Source organism: Macaca nemestrina, chromosome 10 (assembly GCF_043159975.1).
Source record: "Macaca nemestrina isolate mMacNem1 chromosome 10, mMacNem.hap1, whole genome shotgun sequence".
Lineage (NCBI taxonomy): Eukaryota > Metazoa > Chordata > Mammalia > Primates > Cercopithecidae > Macaca > Macaca nemestrina.
Window position 1 is genome coordinate 2258728 of NC_092134.1, and position 12799 is coordinate 2271526.

A 12799-nucleotide genomic window follows, 5' to 3' on the forward strand; every position below is an offset into this window, starting at 1 on the left:
CCGTGGAGCACGGGGTGGTGTGGGCTGCGGACTCTCCAGCTACTTCCTTTCCGCCTGTGTGGCATGGAGAGCTGGATCTCTTAGGACTCAGAGTCTCCCCAAAAGTTCGTGTCTACAAACTGGTGTGGCCTTGGGTCAAGTAGCGCCAGGTCCCATGGGACCAAGACATGGTCCATGTAGCTCCCAACATTCCCTGTGTCCTCTGTGCTCCCACTAGGAATTAGGACCCAGACGCTGAAACACTCAAGTGTAGAGCACTGCTCCGGGCGGGCGAAGGGGCGGGCCCAGTGCGGGGAGGGGGGGCTCTGTCGCTGGCCGGCCAGCAGCAGGCCTGGAGGGAGGTATTGTCTGCCATTCCTTAGTCGTGTTTGAGAAAGTGCTTTATTGAGGTATAATCCACCATACATTCATCCATCATAACTGTGTAATTCTGTGATTTTAGTAATTAATAGAGTTGTGTCACCATCACAACCCTCTTTTTTGGGAACATTTCCATCACCCCAAAACTACTGTTATGCCCATTTGCTGTTAGTCCCAGCTCCCATCCCGGTGCTAGGCCACCCCTGGCAATGCTTTCTCTCCATCAGTTTGTCTTTCTGGACGTTTCCTGAAAGTAGAGTCAGGCATGAGAGCCTTCTGCATCTGGCCTCTTTCACTCAGCAGTGTCACCGAGGCGGTCCCTGTGAAGCACGCGTGGGTAGTCGGTCCCCTTTTGCTGCTGAGCTTCCTTTATTGTAGGGGACACTTTGTCCCTTCGCCACCTCATGGGCGTTGAACTGTTGCCAGTTTTTTTTTTTTTTTTTTTTTTGAGACAAAGTCTCCCTCTGTTCCCCAGGCTGGAGTGCAGTGGTGCAATCTCGGCTCACTGCAAGCTCCACCTCCCGGGTTCACACCATTCTCCTGCCTCAGCCTCGTGAGTAGCTGGGACTACAGGCGCCACCACCACACCCGGCTAATTTTTTGTATTTTTGGTAGAAACAGGGTTTCACCGTGTTGGCCAGGATGGTCTCGATCTCCTGACCTCGTGATCCGCCTGCCTCGGCCTCCTAAAGTGCTGGGATTACAGGCGTGAGCCACCGCGCCCAGCCGCCAGTTTTACTATGATGAATAATGCTACTATGAACATCTGTGTACATATATTTATATGGATCTATGTTTTCATTTTCCTTAGTAGCTTTCTGGGACTAGAAATACTGGGTCATATGTAAATTTATATTTAACATTTTAAGGAACAACTGAACTTTCCAAATGCTGTGTCATTTTACTTCCAAGTAAAAAGGAAAGGATAAGGATTCCAGTTTCTCCACGTTCTCACCAACTCTTGGTATTGTGTTATGTTTTTAAACTTATCTGTGCTAGTGGGTACGGAGTGGTGTCTCACTTTGGTTTTCATTTGCATTTTCTTACTGATGAACAATGTTGATATCTTTTCTTGTGTTTAATAGCCATTCATAGATCTTTTAAAGTAAGATATTAACTCAAATCTTTTGCACATTTTAAATTTGGCTGTCTTATTTTTGAGTTTTATTTAATTTTAATTTTATATATTTTTTGAGACAGGGTCCTGCTCTGTTACCCAGACTAGAGTGTAGTGGCACAGTCATGGCTCACTGCAACCTCGACCTTCTGGACTCAAGCTATCCTCCTGCCTCAGCCTCCTGGGTAGCCGGGACTACAGGTGCACGGCACCATGCCTGGCTATTTTTAAATTTTTCTGTAGAGATAGGGTCTCACTATGTTGCCTAGGCTGTCTTGAACTCCTGGGCTCAAGTGATCCTCCTACCCCAGCCTCCTAAAGTGTTGGGATTATAGGTGTAAGCCACTATACCTGGTTTATTTTTGAATTTTAAGAGTTCCTTATGTATTCTGGATAAAGTTATTGTCTTATGCAATCTTACATCTTTGAAAGAAGTTAAGGAAATAAAGGAGAAGTGTATTTGCAGAGTGTTTTATGTTAACGTACCTAGCGACCATTTCTGGTGCTCTGCATGTCTACCTGCAGGCTGGGACCACTCTCTAGAGTAGTTTTCTTCCAGCCTCAAGGACTTCCTTTGGCATCTCTTGTAAAGCAAGTCTGTTTGCAATGGATTCTCTGTGTTTTTTTCATCTGAGCATTTCTCAATTTCACTTTCAGTTTGGAAGGATAGTTTTGCTGGATATTGAATTCTTGGTTTACAGTTTTTTTTTTCTTCTTCTTTTAGCCCTTGAGGATCTTATACTACCACTCTCCAGCCTCCTGTGTCTCAAGCATGAATTTGGCTGTTAATCATATTGATGCTCCCTTATATGTGATCAGTCATTTTTCTCTTGCTGCTTTCAAGATTTTGTCCTGTTGTTTAGAAGTTTAGGTGTAGATATCTGCATATTCTGTTTTTCATCACCTTTTGGAAGCTCTGGGCCACTATTTGCTGAAATGCTTTTTCTGCGTCTTTGTCTTCTCTCCTCCTGCCACTCCCACTGTGTGTATTTTGGGATGCTCGATGCTGGCCTATATGTCTCTGAGGTTCTGTTTGTTTTTCTTCAGCTTTTTTTCTTTCTGTTCTTAATAATGGATAACCTGTGCTGATCTAACTTCGAGTTGACAGATTCACGCCTGTACCATCTTGGGTCTACTGTTGAGCTCTTCTAGTGAATATTTTCATTTTGGTGATTACTTTTCAACTCTAGAATTTTAGTTTGGCTCCTTTTAAAAAGTAATTTCTGCATTGTTGAGAATCCCTGTTGATTTATTATTAATTATTTAAATACAGTTTTCTTTAGTTCTTCATATTTTATTTTAATTTTTTTACCTGCTACCTTAAACTATTATGCGTTAATAGTTCTTTTTAAAATTTTCTTTTTGGTTTCAAGACAAGGTCTCACTCTGTCACCCAGGCTGGAGTACAGTGGCACAATCACCGCTCACTGCAGCTTCAACCTCCCTGGCTCAGATGATCCCCACCCCCCGACCTTAGCCTCCCAAGTAGCTGGGACCACAGGTGCATGCCACCATGCATGGCTATTTTTAAAATACTTTTTGTAGCCGGGCACGGTGGCTCAAGCCTGTAATCCCAGCACTTTGGGAGGCCGAGACGGGCAGATCACGAGGTCAGGAGATCGAGACCATCCTGGCTAACACGGTGAAACCCCGTCTCTACTAAAAAATACAAAAAAAAAACTAGCCGGGCGAGGTGGCGGGTGCCTGTAGTCCCGGCTACTCGGGAGGCTGAGGCAGGAGAATGGCGTGAACCCGGGAGGTGGAGTTTGCAGTGAGCTGAGATCCGGCCACAGCACTCCAGCCTGGGTGACAGAGCGAGACTCTGTCTCAAAAAAAAAAAAAAAAAAAAACAAAAAAAATAAAATAAAATACTTTTTGTAGAGACGGAGTTTTGCGATGTTGCCCAGGCTAGTCTCAAACCCCTGGGCTCAGGTGATCCTCCCGCTTCAGCCTCCCAAAGTGGTGGGATTACAGCCATGAGCCACCATTTAAAATTGTTTTCTAGAGACGGGGTCTTGTTATGTTACCTAGGCTTGTCTCCAACTCCTGGTCTCAAGTGACTTTCCCACCTCGGTCTCCCGAAATGTTGTGAGTACAAGTGTGAGCCACCACACCTGGTCTTCTTTAGTTCTTTGATTCTATTTATAACAGCTGCTTTGAAGTCTTTGCTAAATCAGAAAAGATTTAGCCTGGAGACACGGAGAGAGAGTTTATATTCACTGCTTTTTTATGCTTTCATGGATGAGATCCACTTTCATGTTTCTTTGCATATATCATTTGTTTAAAACTGGACGTTTTAAGTAATGCAGTAATTCTGGAACTGGATGCCCGCCGCACATGATTGTTGTTGATGCGTTTCTGCTTGTTCATTTTTAATTCCTTTCTTTGTTAGTAACTTGCCCAGGCTAAATCTGTGAAACCTGTCTCTGTGGTATGTAGGCGTTGATATCCCTCATCAGTTTTTAAATTTCCTGTTTCTATTTTACGTCTGCTTCCCAGGGGTTGTCCCCTTGTCTACATAAGTCAGTGGTCAGCTGAGAGAGGTTGAGCTGCACGCCCTCAAGCCTCTGCTGACGTGAGGGTGGGGAGTGTCTTCAGAGAGGAGCCTGTTTTTGAGTCCGCCTCGGCCCTCACTTTCTCCCGCGCCCCCATGGTAGACGAGGGAGTAGGTGTGAACCTATTCTTCTCTATCTGTATCCCCTTTCCTGCCACCCTTGGCCTTCTCTTGCTTTGTTCCCAGGTGCCAGGCCTGAGGTCCGCATCCACCCCTCATCTGCACTCGGATTCCTGAGGCTCTGGGGTGGGAAGAACAAGCAGGAGGAGGGGCGTAGGGCATGCCTTCACTGCCACCTTGCTTTGGACCCGTGCCCCTGGGCTTGGTCACTGCCTGACCCCAGGTCCCACCACGAGGAGACCCACCTTCCCTGGCCTCTGAAAACTCTGTTTCTGTCTGGTCCCTTCTGGCCTAGGGTGGTGGGGACTTCCTGCTGTCACTGGTCTCTGGGTCCCTCAACATCTGTCCTTTGTTGCTTATCTCTGTCCCCATCTCTGAGAGTGGCCCTTCCAGTGAGGGCTTCATGTAAATCCTTCTCACTGCTTGTTTCCTGCGGGGATGCTGAGGACTCAGGGGTGGTGCCAGGTGTCTGCCTCGGCAGACAGGTCAGTGGTGAGGTCATTTGCCGGGAGGAGAAAATGCAGGGGAAAGTGTGTTTGCTGGTGAATAATCAAGAGTTGTGCTTTGTAAATGGTAAACCTGGACATAGAAGTCAAAAATTAAATCAACCATTGAAGATATGAGGCTAGAGCTTGGGGAGGAGGCGCTGATGACGGAAAATCAGGGAAGTGTCTGTGTAGATGGTGCCCCAAACCACAGACTAGAGGAGACCAACCCGGGAGAACGTGGGAGGAGAGAAGGGGCTCAGGACTGGGAGCTGGGGCATTGCAGAACTAGAGGTTTGGAAGAAGAGGAGGGTTCAGCAGAGGAGCCTGAGGTGAACTGAGGGGAGGGCAAAGATGGGAAAGAGTATGGGGTCCTCAAGTCCAAGTGAAAAAAGAGGTTCAAGAAGGAGGGAGTGGTCAGCCGGGGAAGCTGCCCCTGGGAAGGCCAGGAAGCGGGGGCCACCGGGTTCGGCAACACGGACCTCGCCGGTGACCTGGACAGGTGTGGTTTCAGAGGGAGCTGGGGATGGAAGCCTGAATGAAGTGGACTCAGCAGAGATGGGAGGCGAGGCTGTGCCCGGCCGAGGGCTTTGTTATACAGGGAGGGCTTTGTTATACAGGGAGGGCTTCGTTATACAGGGAGGGCTTCGTTATACAGGGAGGGCTTCGTTATACAGGGAGGGCTTCGTTATACAGGGAGGGCTTCGTTATACAGGGAGGGCTTCGTTATACAGGGAGGGCTTCGTTATACAGGGAGGGCTTCGTTATACAGGGAGGGCTTCGTTATACAGGGAGGGCTTCGTTATACAGGGAGGGCTTCGTTATACAGGGAGGGCTTCGTTATACAGGAGGGCTTCGTTATACAGGGAGGGCTTCGTTATACAGGGAGGGCTTTGTTATACAGGAGGGCTTTGTTATACAGGGAGGGCTTTGTTATACAGGGAGGGCTTTGTTATACAGGGAGGGCTTTGTTATACAGGAGGGAATGTGAGGTCAGTGGAGGGTGTTATTATTTTCCATGGGAAATAATAGATACTGAAAAGGGAAGAAATTATATGCAAGAGGGAGGGATTAATTATAGAAACCAAGACCTTGAGTCAGTGACAGGGTAGAGGAACCAGGGCAGCAGCAGAGGTTCGCTGGGCAGCAGGGGAGCCGACACCTGCCCCCACCTCACAGCTGGAGGGGACTGTGGGATCCACACCTGCCCCTGCCTCACAGCTGGAGGGGACTGTGGGATCCACACCTGCCCCTGCCTCACAGCTGGAGGGGACTGTGGGATCCACATCTGCCCCTGCCTCACAGCTGGAGGGGACTGTGGGATCCACACCTGCCCCTGCCTCACAGCTGGAGGGGACCACAGGGTGGACACCCCCCCACCTCATAGGCCTGTTGGACAATCACGTGTGGAATAATGTAGTGTGCTTGGGTTCGTGCCTGGCACATTGTAAGTGTGAATTATTACTGCATGGCTTTACTCTTTGGTTTTCTGAACATTCTTATTCTTGAATAGAGTTCGCGCTTTATCTTTGCATGTAGCCAAATGGCCTATCTGACTACTTTTCCCTAGACCAAAACAACGAAACTTCACTCCCGTGACGTCTTTCCAAACGGGATTCTCCGTAAGTAGAAAAAGATGACTGAGTTTGAAAATACCAGTCGCTCCCCGGTTCTCATTATCATATTGTCAGAAGCATCCTGTGACACCCACAAAGTTTAGCACATAATCCCATGCATAGCAAGCCCAGAGCTGGCAGGCTGGGGCGGCCCGTGGTACAGAACGCTGTCACCTTCGGGATTCCACAGACGGCAGCCTTGGTGCCGCTGGGGTAGGAGCGTCTGCGTCTCCGGCATTCGGTGTCATAATCTACAGTGAGACCTTCCCATCCTTACTGACGGGGCCCCTCTGCCGTCCTCGAGCTGCCTCTAGCACTGGGGAAATGAGTCCTGACGGCCAAGGGACGTCACGGAGAGTGTCACCACCCACGCCGAGCAGCCACAGGCTCCATGTCCAGCCCCTCCTTCCCCCGGGAGGGTGAGCCCGGGAGGTGAGAGCAGGGATCGGGGCCTGGAGGTGCGACCTGGGAAGCCCGGTGTGGGTGCCGCCTCCCTGAGCCACAGCCTGGCCTGGGGATCCGTGGACGCTCCGTGGCTCTGCAGAGCTGCTTGTACCGCCCTTGCTGGAGGAGGAGGTTCTCGCAGTTTGCTTCCGTTTGTGGATGAGAGACAGGTGGGTTGGTTGGTTCTTCTCATCGTGGCATCACAGCCATTCCACGGGAGGCGATGGCAGCTGATTGTTCTGAGTCTCTGCTAAGTGGAGTCACCCCAGGACCTCGAATGCATGGACCCACTGGGCTCTGGGCCTTGCAGAGACGTGCCCAGGCCTGGATGTGCTGACTGCTGGGCTGTCCCACGCTGCTGGAGCCAGGAGTCCACAGTGGGCAGCAGGACCTTGACTCTAGGTGGACAGAGCCGGGCATCTCCTGTCTCCTCCCTGCCCCAGCTGGGATAGGTTTGTAGGAGTAGCTCTGCTAGAGGGAAGATTCTGAGACATTTGGGATCCCGAGCTGCTCTGGTGGGCACCCGCCAGAAGACAGGAGCCCAGGCTGCAGGAGTCGCTGGTGGAGGAGGGTGAGGCGGCGCCCTGCCTCTGTGGCTCTGCATGGGGCAGGGCCCCTGCTGCTCCGGGCGGGGAAAGAAGGTAGGAGACCCTTGCTCCCGTGACTCACTCCAGGCTCTACACAGGTTGGAGTTTTCTGTTTCTTTCTGAGCTTCTAATGCAGGAATCATAAGCTCAGATCCCTCACAGATGCTATGATTTGCTTCGGCGTGCATTCTAGGTGGGATTCTTTGACTTGGGAAACACACAGCAACATCCCGCCCTTCCACAAAGGAGTATGCATGCTCCTCCAGCACCCCTTGTGTTTTGAGATAGAGCCTCGCTGTGTCACCCAGGCTGGAGTGCAGTGGTGCAGTCTCGGCTCACTGCACCTCTGCCTCCCGTGTTCAAGTGATCCTCCCACCTCAGCCTCCCAAGTCGCTGGGATTACAGGTGCCCAGCATCACACTTGGCTAAGTTTTGTATTTTTTGTAGAGATGGGGTTTCACCATGTTGCCCAGGCTGATCTTGAACTCCTGGGCTTAAGCAATCCTGCTGCCTCGGCCTCCCAAAGTGCTGGGATTATGGGTGTGAGCCACTGTGCCCGGCTTACTCTCCTACTTTTTTCATGAAACAGGCAGCTCTTTTGTTCTTCACATATTTCTAGAACACTGACTGCATGCCAGGGAAGATTCTATGTGCCAAGATCCAGCTGTGAATGGTCCCGGTAAAATCACTGCCCCGACGAGGTGTAATCTAGAGGAGGGAGACAGGAAACCAATACATGGTTAAGTCAAATGTATCTGTGCTGGGTGGTGATAAAAATTTTGGAGAAAAATAAATCTCCGAGGAGATAAAGTGTGGAGATTGGACATCCCTGTAGAGGGCATTCAGGAAGCTCTTATGAAAGGTGATATTTAGATGATGACCAGTGACAGGTAAGCATGTGATCCCCTTGGATTTCTGGGAAAGGAACTTTCCAGGCTGAGGAAGAGGCACATGCAAAGGTCCTGAGGTGGGCATGGGCCCGGTGTGTCCAAGCAACTGCAAGGAGGCTTGTGTCGCTGCAGTGACCGGACAGGAGGGAGAGAGACCACGGGGCGTGTGTGCTTGGGTGAGTGGGTGGGGGGCCAGATCACTCAGGCTCTAGGGGGCCATCATATGGACTTTGACTCCGACAAAAATGGGAGTGACTGGAAGATCATATATGTAGAGTTGACAACACTTATGTGTTAAAGGCATGTGCTGACTCCTGTGGGTAGATGTGTCAAAAGGGGGACAAAGATAGAAAGAAGAAGACCAAGCCAGGTACAGTGGCTCACACCTGTAACCCCAGCACTTTGGGAGTCTGAGGTGGGAGGAGCGCTTGAGCCCAGGAGTTCAAAACCAGCCTGGACAACATAGTGAAAAATTAGAAAATTAGCTGGGTGTGGTGGTGTATGCCTGTTGTCCCAGCTACTCAGAAGGCTAAGGCAGGAGGATTACCTGAACCTAGGAAGTCAAAGCTGCAGTGAGCTGAGATCGCACCACTGCATTCCAGCCTGGGCAGCACAGTGAGACCCTGTCCCCATCCTCCTCAAAGAAGCAAAGAAAAGAAAAAGGAAGAGCGATTATGAGGTTCCTAAGGCCATCTAGACAGGAGGTGGTGGGGACTTAGAGTGACAGCTGAAGTTAGGGCAAAAGAGGTTAGACACTTTATCAATATACTTTGAGGTTTGAGTCAAAAGCCCTTTGGCTGGGCTGTTAAAGGGTATGGGGAGTCTTTATGGGGTAATGAAAAGATTCTAAAATTAATGGTAATGGTTCCACAAGTCTGTAAATACACTAAGAACCATTGAGTTGAATGGTATATGAGTTATGTGTCAGCAATGTTATTAACAGAAATGAGGATTTGCAGATGGATTGGTGTTGGGGTCTGAGAAGGAGAGGAGGCAAGGAAGACTGGCCTGGGGAGCTGGAAGGATGGTCTTCAAGGAGGAAAGCAGACAGAGGAGGGGCAAGTGTTAGGGGAGGGCTAAGAGTTTCAGGAGTTCAGTTGTTTGGTTTTTTTTGTTTTGTTTTGAGATGAGGTCTTGCTCTGTTGCCCAGGCTGGAGTGCAGTGGCATGATCACAGCTCACTGCAGCCTCAAACTCATGGGCTTAAACAATCTTCCTCCCTCAGCCTCCCAAGTATCTGGGACTACAGGTGCACACCACCACACCTGGCTAATTTCTAAATTTTTTATGGAAATGGGGTCTTGCTGTGTTGCCCAGGCTGGTCTCTAACTCCTGGGCTCAAACAGTCCTCCTGCCTCAGCCTCCCAAAGTGCTGGGATTACAGGTGTGAGCCACTGGGCCTGGCCTGGGAGCTCAGTTAGGTCTAGGCTGTGATCAGATATGCAAGTGGATATGGGGGAAGCATTTGGACACTCAGCACTGGCTCTGGGGAGAGGGCCACAGAATGAATGACAGGAGCACCAGGCTGGTGAGTGACAGGGGGAAGACAAGGGGCAGGACTGAGCCCTGGGCCCCTGATGCTCCCAAGTTAGGAGGGGAGGAGCGGCCAGCCAGGGAGGGGATGTCCCAGAAGCCAGGAGGTTCTGTGTTTCATTTCCCCACCAGAAGCAAAGAGCATGGGCACAGAGAGAGACCTTTCTTTACTGGGCAGGAGCAGCAGTGCCAGCCTACGGTACATGACAAGTACCTCAGCATGTGGGTCAGGGAGCGGGGATGCAGGCAGTTGAGGACTGGCAGCTCTGGGTGGCAGGAGGCTGCTTTGGGGCTATAGCTGTTGCCATGTACAAATAAGAGCCAAGGGCTGCTGGGCATCAGACGTTCAAGAGAAACTGCATATGATGAGATTTTGTTTGGCTTTTCAAAATATCCATTTCATTTTAAAAACAAACAGAAACCTATATGTGCCTATCCACATAAGTGTGTGTCCCCACCTGGCCTGTGGCCCGTCACTGCGTGTTCTGCTCTCCAACACGGGGAGTTAGTGCCGGGGCGTGGAGTGTCTGTCGGGCCTTTTCCTAAGCAGGTGTACCCTGGGAGAGGCACGGGCTGCTCAGGCTGTGGGTGCACCTGCGCCGGTGTTGACCCTTAGTGTGATGCCAGGCAGGGGTCCTCAGCCCCCCAGGACCCAGCTGGGTCTGAAGGTAAGGGAGGAGGTGGAATCATGCATGAAGATAGCTCTGCTGGCTGAGAGCCTGGCTCCCACGCTGTGTGACTGTGGGCAACTTATTTAATGATCCTAAGCCTGAGTTTCCTCCTCCATAAAACAGGTCGATAACAGTCTCACATCTTCGGGCCACAGGAAGTATTTAATAAGACTGTACATGGAAGCCGGGAGTGGTGGCGCGTGCCCGGAGTCCTGCCTGCTGGGGAGGCTGAGGTTGGTCACTTGAGCCTTGAAGTTCGAGGCTGCAGTGCACTATGTTCATATGTGTCAATAGCCACTGCCCTCCAGCCTGGGCAGGACAGTGAGACCCCATATCTAACAGGAAAAGAAAAAATTCTACACGTACAGAGCTTAGTGTGTTGCTTGACACACAGGATACACTCAGGAGATGTGGCGAAATGCAGTTTGCGTGAATATTTCAGCTCTGGCTGCTTGCTAGGTATTTACTTTAGTCCAGAAGGAGAACTCTGTGCTACTGAGGTTTTTAGAGCGGCACTGTGAGTGTAAGCAAAACCAGCCACAGCGCAGCAGAGCAGTAACAGGAAAGCCGGCTGGGGCCAGAAGCCAGCAGCTGGCCAGGAGCGCTCTCATGGAGACAAAAGCCTGTTCTGACCACAGCTCCAGCCTTTTCTAGCCCCGCAGCTCTGGGCAGGCGCATCGTCCCCTGCACTGCTGCTTCCTGTTTAAACAATGGGATCTCAGTGCAGCTTGATTCACTGAGCGTTAAATAAAATAACAGGAGGATGAACTTTCGCTCTGACCCCGGCAGTAATGTTTGCTGTTATTACAAAGTGAGGGCCAATATTACAGCAGATCCGCACACATGGAGGTGAGAGGTGTTTCGGGGTATTGTCGGAGAGAGACTAACAGAACTGTCTTTGGACCCACGGATGGTTTTATAAGGAAGAGGTGCCTGACGCAGGTCGTGGTGAAGACCATGGATAAATGAAAACGCCTGGCCTGGAACCCTGGCGACTGGGAGGGAGCTCCAGGGTTCTTGGCTCAAGGCGACTTGCTGGGAGGTGCCTCCTTCCAGCTGGGAAGCCAGTGCCCAGAGCGGATGCCTCCGCTCCGCCACAGCGGCTCTGAGCTGATGACTCAGGCTTCATGCACGCCCACAGCTGCCCGTCAGAACTTTCGGCTTCAGCAGTTAGCTTGGAACGCAGTCGTGAGCGGGGTATTTTGGGCAGCCTCTCAGCAGAGGGGTGCCAGCTGTGCGGGTGTTCTCCCCCTCTGCGGGCGCTGACTGCCCTGCAGAGCTCCTCTCCTGGTGGCCGGGGGCGGCCGCAGGGTGCAGTTGGGATGACCGCCCTGGCTTGGTTGACTCCAGCCCGAGCCTTTGGGGCCGGGCTCCTCAGGGCAGCAGGTGCGACTTGTGAAGATGATTCCAGTGCCCTCCACCATCGCCCTCCACCATCGCTCGTGCCTCTTACACTGGAGGTTTTCACACTGTGTGCTTCCTCCACCCTCTAAGGAGAATGTGGTCCTTCCCCCGGGTTCCCTTTTTTCATGCAGAACGGAGTCAGGGGAATGGGCGGAGTGGAGAAAGTAAGCAGAGAGCTGTGAGAAGGGGGAGAGGGCTCTGGTGGGCCCAGCTTGCTCCAGCACATTTCTTGGTGGGGAAATTAGAGTGAAATGGGTGAAGTGGAGAAAAAACTACAAAATGCCAGAGAAACTCAGGTGGGCTGTGAAATAAATAAACTGAACAAGGGGAGGAAACCCAGAAGGAGGGACTGAAACTCATAGAAACTGGGTGCCAGGAAGAGTATGTTTTGGGGGATAGGTGGGCCGGGTAGGGAGTTAGTGAGAGAAAAGCAACAGAACAGATTGCAAAGTGCGGAAGAACCGAGGATGAAAGGGAAGGAGATGTTAGAAGTTACTGCTGCAACTTCCCTGTAAATCTAAAATCATTCCAAAATAAAAAGTAGAAGGCCAGGCGCATTGGCTCACACCTGTAATCCCATCGATTTGGGCGGCCGAGGTGGGTGGATCGCTGGAGGTCAGGAGTTTGAGACCAGCTTGGCCAACATGGTGAATCCCCACCTCTACTAAAAATACAAAAATTAGCCTGGTATGGTGGCAAGTACCTGTAATCCCAGCGACTCGGGAGGCTGAGGCAGGAGAATCGCTTCAACCAGGGAGGTGGAGGCTGCAGTGAGCCGAGACTGTCCTACTGCTTGCTAGCCTGGGCGACAGAGTGAGACTCCATCTCAAAAATAAATAAATAAATAAAAGTAGATTTTTTTAAAAGAAAGTATTGCTATGGACTATGAATTAGACACCCTAAAAGCTTTTCCAAGAAGCACCACTAAAGCAGGAATTGCTTTTTATCACCTTTGGTTCATGAATAATAGTATTTCTTTCTATGTGGGCCACGTACAGCCTGGTTCACATGGGGCCTGG

General features: G+C 50.7%; 1 protein-coding gene across 3 annotated transcripts in view; it reads left to right on the forward strand.

The window, feature by feature from the left end:
• Nucleotides 1-7318: 7318 nt before the first annotated feature.
• The window catches only part of LOC105490530 (RIMS binding protein 2), a 404804-nt gene continuing 399323 nt past the window's right edge, over nucleotides 7319-12799 (forward strand). For all 3 annotated transcript variants that reach the window (XM_071070782.1, XM_071070781.1, XM_071070784.1), the window contains exon 1: nucleotides 7319-7337. The gene's annotated coding sequence lies outside the window, so the exon portion shown is untranslated. The remainder of the gene's footprint in view (nucleotides 7338-12799) is intronic.